The following is a 10756-nucleotide window of genomic DNA, read 5'->3' on the forward strand; positions in this document are numbered from 1 at the left end:
TAGAAGGAGGTTGAGTAAGACTAGGGTTTATGTCCATAAAGTTGCTTAAATATGAGCCAAAGCCTTAAAATTTGGGTTTGCATGCGACCCACGTACGCCCAGCGTACCCAAGACTCCCAATTTTACTAAATTGCCACTATGGGACCTTTTCACACTTTCTTATACTTAGGGACCAAAATGCAATATAATTCATTTATATGACCAAATTTAAAAGTACCTCATCATCAGGATGTTATAATTCTCCCCCACTTGAACTAGACTTCATCCTCGAAGTTGGCCGTGGCAAATAACTCAGGATAATGCTTCCGCATCTCAGCCTCCGTGTAACACCGTAAATTTCAAAACAATTTTTCGCATTTTATAAAAGCATAATTCATTTAGTATTCATAAAAAAACATCAGTGTTTGAAACTCAATTCCGTAACATATAAAAATCCCAAGATCTCATAACATAAAAATCCCGCGTGTGTACTGATCAGGCGGGCGCCTTCCCGCGGTCATCACTAGTACCTGAAACAAATAACACCAAACACTGTAAGCACAAAGCTTAGTGAGTTCCCAAAATACCACACATAACATATATTAGCCACTCGAGGCTATAACTCTATGGGTCCGTGGACCCTACTCTGTGAACCCTCTGGTTCTAACTCTGTGAACCTTCCGGTTCCAACTCTATAAACATGCACAACATAAATCACATAGAAATAATGCAGTACAACACATAACATACACATAGCATACAAATACTTTGTCACATAACTCTGATTACCTACTCAAGGTAAAGTATAGTGAGAAGACTCACCTTGCGTATCTCGATAACTCGCAAATCCCTGAAATCACTAGTGCTCGATCTCCCGAGCTATAGTCCTCCTATAACACAATACATCTCTAATTAACACTTTCCCAACTAAGGTTGACTAACCCTATCAAGTCAACACTGGTCAACTCTGGTCAATGGTCAACGGTCAACTCAACTCGCCGAGTCTGGCGTGGACTCGCCGAGTCTCTACGGGGACCCGATTCCTCTGAGTCCCTTCCGACTCACCGAGTCACTCACCCGACTCGGTTACTCAAACCCTGGTTCGAAATCACTGAACAATCCGCACCAACTCGTCGAGTCTGGAAATGGACTCGGCGAGTGCATTCCATGCACAACCCCAAACGACCTTCTGAGGTCAGATCTGCTTCACTAACTCATAGATCCAGTCCTTCCAAGCTTATTCATCACGTAAAGTTCATGTCTTGGCGCTCATAACACACCAAATGACTCATAAATGGTGATTTGACCTCAAGCACAAAGACCCCAATCCAAAACCTCCATGGATTCATAAAAAGCTTGGACAAAGGGACACTCTGGACCTCCAAGGGTCCAGATCCAGAACCTAACTCGCTTAAGGGACCAAGGAAGCACTAGATCTAGCCACAAAAGGGCTCAATAAGCCCTAAATCAACATGAACATCACCATAACAGAGAATGGTTCGAAAATAGTACCTCAAACGTGATGTTCTGGACCTCAGATCTTCAGGAAGTTGATCCTCTTGTTTCCCCTTGGCTATTGCTTCCTTTCCCTTGCTAGATAACACCTCCAAGGTCAACAATGGCTCCTTATCACACTCCAAACGCTCAAGCTCACTAGGGTTTCACTCTGGGGACTGGTGAGCACAAATGACGGCCATAAGGCCCTTTAAATAGGACCCTAACCCGAGTAATTAGGGTTTCATTAAACAGCGCTGACTCGCCGAGTCCACCAATGTGACTCGTCGAGTCCGGTCATTAATCCGGGTGAGAAATCGCGTCTCTACTCGGCGAGTCTTCGCACCAACTCGCCGAGTTCTTCCACAAAACTCAAAATAAAAATGAATAAATATAATACCTGAAATTCCGGATGTTACACTCCGGCTCCCAAGTCAACTCGGAGCCTCTCCGATGTGACCATTGTACCTTTACCAAATATATCTCCTTGTTGCGCAGGACCTTCATCTTTATTTATAATAGAATAGCTACCGGCCTCTCGACATAGTTCAAGCGCTCATCGACCTGAATATCATCCAACGGAACCACTATCTCGCTGTCTAACACACACTTCCACAACTGAGAGATATGGAAAGTGTTGTGGATCTGATTGAGCTCAGTCAACAAATCCAACCTGTAAGCCACCTTTCCAACCATGGAAAATTTTGGATTAGTGTCTAAGGCTATAACTATATTTGGTAAGTACTTGACCCGGTTGTGCATGGTCCTTTTGGGTTGCCTTCACCATAGCAACTTGACAGGATGATTTGTTGAGAGAGAAGAGATATGATTGTTAATATATTATGAGAATAATATATTAAAGGAATAATAATGTTATTTGATTAATATAAGTCATATATTAATTGATAATTAATTTGGTGACTTAAAGAGGTTAATTGAATAAAGGGGCATAAACTGTCAAATGTGTGATAGTTGTGTTTTGGGCTATGTATCCTTATGGATATAAGGGTGGACGGATTTTAGGGTTTGAGGATCATAAAATCGTCCAAGCCTAGTATCTAGGAGGATCTTGGATTGCTTAAGGCCTAAGTTATTCAATTAGGGTTAAAGGTGAAACCCTAGTAGCTCATAGTATAAATAGATCCCTAGGGTGAGGGAAATAAGCACTCATGCAAGGCAAGGAACCCTAGGGCCGATTTCTCACCCTCCTCCCTCTCTCTCGAGATCATCTTCTTGCTAGTTGGTGTTTGTAAGCCATTAGAGGAGTGACAAGTGTGACTCTAAGCTCCAATAAGAAGAAGTATCAAGCAAGTAATACAAGGTATTGTTATAGATCCTAATTCATATGATTAGATTCAATTGTTTACATTAGATCTAGTATTGTAAGTATTGGATTCAATGCATGTTCAATTAGAGAAACCTGGATCCAAGCAATTAGGGTTTGCATGTGCACATAGGAAGTTCTTATGGCTCAAACCCATCAGAAATCACCCGAAAAGGTCCAATGAAATGGGGACCTAATTTCCCCCTCTTCCTGAAGCATATCACACCCTTCCAAGGTGAGACCTTCAGGAGCACCATATCGCCAACCTGGAACTCCAAATTTGATCGGCGACAGTCGGCATAGCTTTTCTGCCAAATTTGAGCAGTTTACAGTCTCTACCTAATCTGTTGGATAAGCTCCGTAATCTGAAGGACTACTTCGGTCCTTCTCATAACCCTGTGACCAACCTCTCCCCAACAAACCGAGAGGTAGGTAGGAATCCCAACTCCACAAGAGGTAGGTAGGAATCCCAACTCCCACCAAAATCAATAACACATGCCCACAACATATGCTCCAAGGTCTGTATAATCCGCTCGCTCTGGCCATCGGTCTGCGGATGATATGCAGTGTTGAAATGCAACCTTGTGCCCAGTTCCTTGTGGAACTTCTACCATAAATGGGAAATGAACAGAACATCTCGATCAAAAACAATGGAAAACGGAACCCCATGGCGAGAAACGATCTCCCAAGCATAAACATTGGCCAACTTTTTGGCTGAATAACTCTCCTGGATAGCCAAAAAGTGGACACTCTTGGTCAATCAATCCACTATGACCCATATAGCATCAAAACCCTTTGTCATCTTCGGAAACTTGGTGATAAAATCCATGGTGACCTGCTCCTATTTCCACATGGAAATCTCTAGAGGTTGTAGCTTGCCATGCGGCCTCTGATGCTCGGCCTTGACTATCCTGAAGGTCAAGCACCTCTCGACATACCCTCCCTCTTCATACATGGCAACCGGTAACTCAATCTCATATCCCAATACATCTTGGTGGCTCCCGGGTGTACAGAAAAGCGAGACTTATGAGCCTCCTCTAACACAATATGCCTAACCCCACCAGAAACTGGAACCCAAACCTAACCACACCGGGTCAACAACCCTCGACTATCCATGAAAAATGTAGCAATCTCACCCTTGATCTTTTCCTGTTTCCAGTTCTCCTTCCGAACTCCCTCTACCTGAGCCTCTCTGATCAATCCCAAAAGCGAAGAATCAACAAATATCCTCATACACATCTCCTAATTGAAGATCCAACCGACTTGCAGCTCAAAGAATCCACAACCACATTCCTCTACCTGGATGGTAAATGATCTCGTAGTCATAATCCTTGACCACATCTAGCCACTTACACTGCCTCATGTTCAGGTTCAGTTGATCCATCAGGTATCTCAAACTCTTGTGATCCATGTAAACAATACAACTGACCCCATATAGATAATGTCTCCAAATCTTGATGGAAAACACCACTGCCCCCAACTCTAGGTCATGCGTGGGATATCGCGTCTCATGTGGCTTCAACTACCGCAAAGAATAAGCAATCACTCGTCCTCTCTGCATGAGGACCACCCCCAAGCCAGTGATGGATACTTCACAAAATACTATAAAATCCTCGACCCCCTCCTGGAGGGTCAATATTGGCGCCTCACATAACCTCTGCCGAAGAGTCTCAAACGGCGACTGCTGTTCAGGACCCCATCGGGAAATCCACCCCCTTCCTCGTCAGACGAGTGAGGGGTACCACAATCTTGGAGAAGTCCTGAATAAATCTTCGATGGTACCCTGCCAAACCTAAGAAACTCCTGATCTCTGAGGGAGATTTCACAACCTCCCACTGCATCACATCCTCGATCTTGGCCGGATTGACCAAAATCTCATCCTGGTTAACGAGGTGCCCCAGGAATTGGACCTCTCATAACCAAAACTCACACTTAGAAAACTTGGCATAAAACCGTTCTCGCCTCAAAACCCCCAGAAGCTTTCTAAGGCGCTCCTCATGCTGCCCTATGGTCTTGGAATACACCAAGATATCATCAATAAACACAATGACAGATTTGTCGAGCATCTGCTTGCATACCCGATTCATCAAATCTATAAACAAAACAGGCACATTGGTGAGCCTAAATGGCATCACCACAAACTCGTAATGCCCATAACGAGTCCGGAACACGGTATTCTCCACGTCCTCCTCTCTCACTCTCACATGATGATACCCAGACCTCATATATATATCTTGGAGAACCAAGATGCACCCTACAACTGATCAAAGAGGTCATCAATCTGTGGGAGGAGATAACGGTTCTTCACCATTAACTTGTTTAACTCCCGGTAATCAATGCACATCTGGTGTGAACCATCCTTCTTCTTGATGAACAATATCGATGCTCCCCATGGAGAATTGCTCGGTCTAATGAACTGCTTGCCTAGCAGCTCCTGAAGCTAAGATGACAACTCCTGCATATCGGGCAGTTCCAAGCGATACGACGCCTTAGCAATCGGGGCTGCACCTGGCACAAGATCAATCCTGAACTCAAACTACCTCTCACGAGACACACCAGGTAACTCCTTCAGGAAAACATCAAAAAACTCCCTGACAACTGTAACTTCTGAAACTGAAGTCTGCTCCCCAACCTGAGTATCAAGCACATAGGCCAAATAACCTGCACACCCGTACTGCATATGATGTTGATCCCTAGCTTCTGAGCAAAACCTTGAGCCAACCCTAGTTCCCTCTCCATAGATAACCAGTTCTCCCCCAATTAGGATTCTAACTACCACTCGATGGCCATCACAATCAATCATGGCACTAAACCTACTCAGCCAGTCGATACCCACTATCACGCATATGTCCCCTATTGGGATAGGGATCAGATCAATCAGATAAGGCACTCCGAAGATCTCCAATATACAAGCTTGATACACTACGGATGCAGAAACCCCATCTTCGTTGGCGATGGAAACCCTCAACGGACAATCTAACTCCCCAATAGGCATATGAAACTCCCTACTGAATGATCGAGATACAAAGGATCGACTCACGCCGAGTCAAATAGTATAAGGGCAGGAAAAGAGCTCACTAAGAACGTACCTATTAGGAGCATAAAACATGAGCATAACATAAAACATAATCAACAAAATAATAAATAGAAACATACCAATCATGATATCTAGTGCCGACCTTGCCTCCTCTGTCGTGAGGCGAAAAGCGCGACCCCAAGCCCTCCGGGGCTCTGCCCTGCCCTGAATCTCATCCTTAATCCTCAAAGTAGTTGGTGCTAGAGACTGTGTCGGCGTAGCAGTAAGCAAGGGGCACTAGGCCTTCATATGGCCCACCTGATCACAATGGTAACAAATCATGATGCCGGATACTGGAGCCTGCTGCCGATAGTCCCTCGTAATGTGGCTCTTATTGCCACATTTTTTACGTCCCGCAGAAGATTGACAAGCTCCATCATGAACCTTGCTGCACTTCCCAAATGTGTGGCCCCTCTGACTCACAGATCTAGTATCAATGGCCCTGAACCTCTTCCATGCAGGTTGCGACTGTGCTGGGGCCGGTCTCTGCTTCCTCGTCTGGAGCTCCATCTCAATCTCATACCCTCTGGCGGCCTCCTGCAACTTCAAAAATGAACCATAACGTCAAGTGGATACAAACTGCCAGATGTCCGTATTGAGCATGCTTAAGTAACAGGTCATTTGAGCTTGCTCAGAAGCAGCAAACTCAAGACAAAGCATTGATGGGTTTTGAGCATATTTACATTCCTATGTGCATATGCAACCTTATTTGCTTTGGATCTAGGTTTTTCTCAAGTAATACATGCAAATAAATTTTCCATAGCAAGAACCTTAAATCTATTTTATAAAATCAAAATCTCTCTCTCTCTCTCTCTCTCTCTCTATATATATATATATATATATATATATATATATATATATATCAGGGTTTAGAAGAATACCTTTCTTGTTAGCTAGTAGTAACAAGTAATCCTTTTTTCAATTCCTTGACCTTCGAAAGCCTAGTGCCCCAAGCGTTGCACCTCTAATGGAGTCACAAACACCACAAGCGAAGAATGATGTAGAAGGAGATAGAAATTGGCTAGGGTTTCTCTTAGGAATCAAGTGGCCGATTTCTAGAGGCTAAGGGGTCTTTATATACTTGTGGCTGCTAGGGTTTCGGTGGAAACCCTAATCTAAGTTCTTAAGCCTTAAGCAGTCCATGGAAACCTTCCAGAAGGCCCCCTTGGACAAAATCTTCTATGGGCTTCCTATAGATTTCGTCCAATCCTTCCAAGATGATCCAAAAACCCATTTTGCAACTATCAATGATTTGCAAAACCAATCCCCTTTGTGACAACCCAAAATTTTCCGTTAGGTTTAGCGTCGAAATTAAGCACGTCATAAATTAGCCAAATTTATCCCAAAAATATTTTTGACTGGATTTAAACCCGTTGGAATATTTTAAATAATATTCGTCAAACAAACCAAAATTAAGGAGGTATAATTTTAAAATGTTGTCGTGTTTAATGGTAGTCGTGAAAAAACCCCAACCAGGCCATAAAACCCCACCCTATATAAGGGTTGAGTGGGTTTCATCCCACCCTTTTTCCCACCTTAGACACTCTCTCTCTCTACTTTCTCTCTCTACAAAACGGGTTTTGGTCAAAAATCGCCCCTTCGAGCTTCAAATCGGTAAGTTTACCTTCCTAGCTTGTTGTTTATCTCATCTAGCTTGCAAATTTGTGGCTTAAACATCCAAAAACCCCAAGAACAAGAGTTTACGGTCTTGGGAGCATCCCAAAACCGTAAACACCTTGAAAGAGGGTTTTGGTGCCCAAAAACCCTTCCAAACCACTTCTAGTGCTTAGCAATGACTTAGAGGCTTGCATGAAAGGACTTAGAACACCAAAATCGTAACAAATGAGGAGTAAACATGAATTTACGGTCTAAGAACATTCTTAGACCGTAAACCCATCTTCAAGGACCATAAACACCTTTTTAGGTGTTAAACTACCCCTCAAACACCTCTAAAAGCTTCCATGAGTGCCTAGAGCCTTGTAACCCTTCATTTGATGCACCAAAACACATGATTCATGGACTAACTTGAGTTTACTGCCGTAAAATCATGTGTTTAAGGTAGTAAACTCCCCAAGAACACCTTCATAGACCGTAAACACCTTTCCAAGGTGTTTAAGTGCCTTTAACACCTTCCTATGCTCTTGTAAGTGACTAGAACCTTGCATGCATGAGTTAGAACCAACAAACAACAAAAGGAATGGGTAACATGAGTTTACGACCGTAAAATCATGTGTTTACGGCCGTAAACTCCTCAAGGAGTGGTCATGAACCGTAAACTCCCTAAAATGGTCCATATGAGGCCCTAAGCCCTTCCTATGACCTAGAATTGAACCTAGCCTAGTTCCACAAGTGTTATAAGACCTTAATGCATCCAAGAGCACACCACCCATGAGTTTACGGCCGTAAACTCATGGGGATATGGTCTTAGGGCCGTAAACTCTATAAAGAGTTTACTCTAGAAGAGTAAACTCCCTATCTAGGCCATACACTCCCCTATCTGTAACCCAATAGCCTCCTAGCACTTGACCAAAGTGTTTTTCCGCACATTAGGATGCTTATACGTGTTCAATTAGTATTATAATTACAAATTCTATGTAAACATATGTCATCATATCTTATTAGGTCACTAAGTGTGTTCAAGTCTTTACTTGACACCGAGCACCCAACCGGCACCTCCATCCGATCCACTTACAACAGGTGAGTTCATACCCCTGAATTAACCTTTTAAATGTTTTTACATGCTTTTATGGGGGGGGGGGAATACAAGTTAAAACATGCTAGTTATAATATCAATCATATGTGATTAATAACCCGCATGCACAAGGATTTATTACACTTTCAGCTGTTTTACCAAGAATGATACTATAAATGGTTTTCCAAAACGTCTTTACTTGTTTAAATCTTTTCTCAAATTGTCTCTCGCGCTGTATGGTTTACTTCAAAACCAGTTGCAACAGTATTTTAAACAAAGGTTTTTCTTTACTAATATTATTTTATCAAAGTTATATTCAAAACTTGTTTATGAAAGATTTTCAAGGATTTCCAAAGGTCTTCAAACTTATTTTACAAAAGGATATCAAGTCACTATTTTCTTAAGTGTAAAGGTTTTCCAAAGTTTTCGTCAAAGTTTTCTTCCATGCTTCTATGCTTCTACTTCGTTAAATGCTTCTTCTACTTCGTTAAATGCTTCTACTTCGTTAAATGCTTCTACTTCGTTAAGTGCTTCTACTTCGTTAAATGCTTCTTCTTTGTTAAATGTATGCCTGTACTTGTATAGTTATATAAATAATGTTTAAAGGACTTAGGAAGGCTAGTTCGCCCTATTTCCTTTTCCTCGGTTGGATGTGGTCTGGTGGGTATCGGATATCCTTCCGAAGGTCTTTAATCATTAATTATATATCATGTATACATGTATAGACATAAAGGTTTCCATCGGCCAGTTCATGTTCCTTAGGTAGCAAGGGCATCCTCCCACTCGTCACTCGTAGATCAGGGACACTAGTAATTATTATAGGAATAGTTAGGAGCCTCTATTTACTCTTTCTAGTACGAGAATTCCACAAGGGTCAGTTCATACGCAAGTCTATATCATCTCTCCAGCGCCTCTAACAGAATTCAGAATACGAGATGCATCTTCAAGACATGGATCTCCCCGTTGTCGAGTTGGTAACCAGAGTCTCCTGTAGGGAGAGCGGACATTGTGTGTATAGATCTATACGGGACTGACACTCCCGCACCCTGACTGCTAGCTACAGTCCACGGCCTATCAAGCCAAGGGGTGACAAATGTCATATTTATTCCGACGCTTGCAGGGCGTCAAGTACTCTAGTGTCAATCAATATGGTTGCGAGTATCTCCATGTTTACCTTATAATTCATGGCCTTAAGGTAACGAGAATTAACACTGTATTCTTGAAACAACACTCTTAGGACTTTCCCTTTGTTTTAGACCTTGCTAGCTGTATCTTTCATTTGATACTGTCTGGGGTGTGTGTTTCTTTGTTTTAGACCTTGCTAGTTGTATCTTTCATTTGATACTGTCTGGGGTCTGTGTTTCTTTGTTTTAGACCTTGCTAGCCGTATCGTACATTTGATACCATCGGGGTCTGTGTTTCCTTTTGTTAGAATGAGCCAGGCGTATCATTCATTCGATACTCTGCTGGAGTCTATGATTTCTTTTGCCTTAGTCAGCAGTATTTTCTGCTGAGGCATATGTTATTTTTCCCTAGTATTCTACTAGTGATATTCTCTTACTCTCTTTGAAGTCAATTACTGTAATTTGATAATGATAGTGTTTAAGGGAAAATTACTTTTTACAATATAACTCTGTCGAGTCTTGGTAGAAGACTACTTTTATTTAGAAAATATAGGATTTTCTGGAAAGGACGCTAATACACTGTAGATTCTAAACTACTACTTTTCATAAAGTTATTTTGAATAAAATGTTTACTTACATAAATGACACTAAATACTTATGAAGTCACCAACATTTATAAAAATGCTGATACTCGCTTTCAAAATAACTTGTATTCTTAGGTCAACAATAGACAGGTACATCCCAGGAGCTTTTGTTGAAGACAGTTTAGTACCGAGCTGCAACTATATTAGTTTTTGTATTACTTTGATGTTGCTATGAAATGTAACTTATGTAAAACTATTACTATTAATGCAATGGTTGTTGGACTTTGATTACTATTTTTCATATGTTGTGATACTTGACATGACGTCATCCACCCCAGAACGTTTCCGTCGTTCCGGTTTTGGGGTGTGACACCCTTACTTTTAATCAGCTCCTTTATTCCAAAATTAATACCAAATTAATTTATGGTTAATACTAATTAAATAATATGATTTCTCAACTAATATATTATTCTTATAATATGT

This window comes from Lactuca serriola, chromosome 9 (assembly GCF_051521515.1).
Source record: "Lactuca serriola cultivar US96UC23 chromosome 9, Lser_US96UC23_V15, whole genome shotgun sequence".
Lineage (NCBI taxonomy): Eukaryota > Viridiplantae > Streptophyta > Magnoliopsida > Asterales > Asteraceae > Lactuca > Lactuca serriola.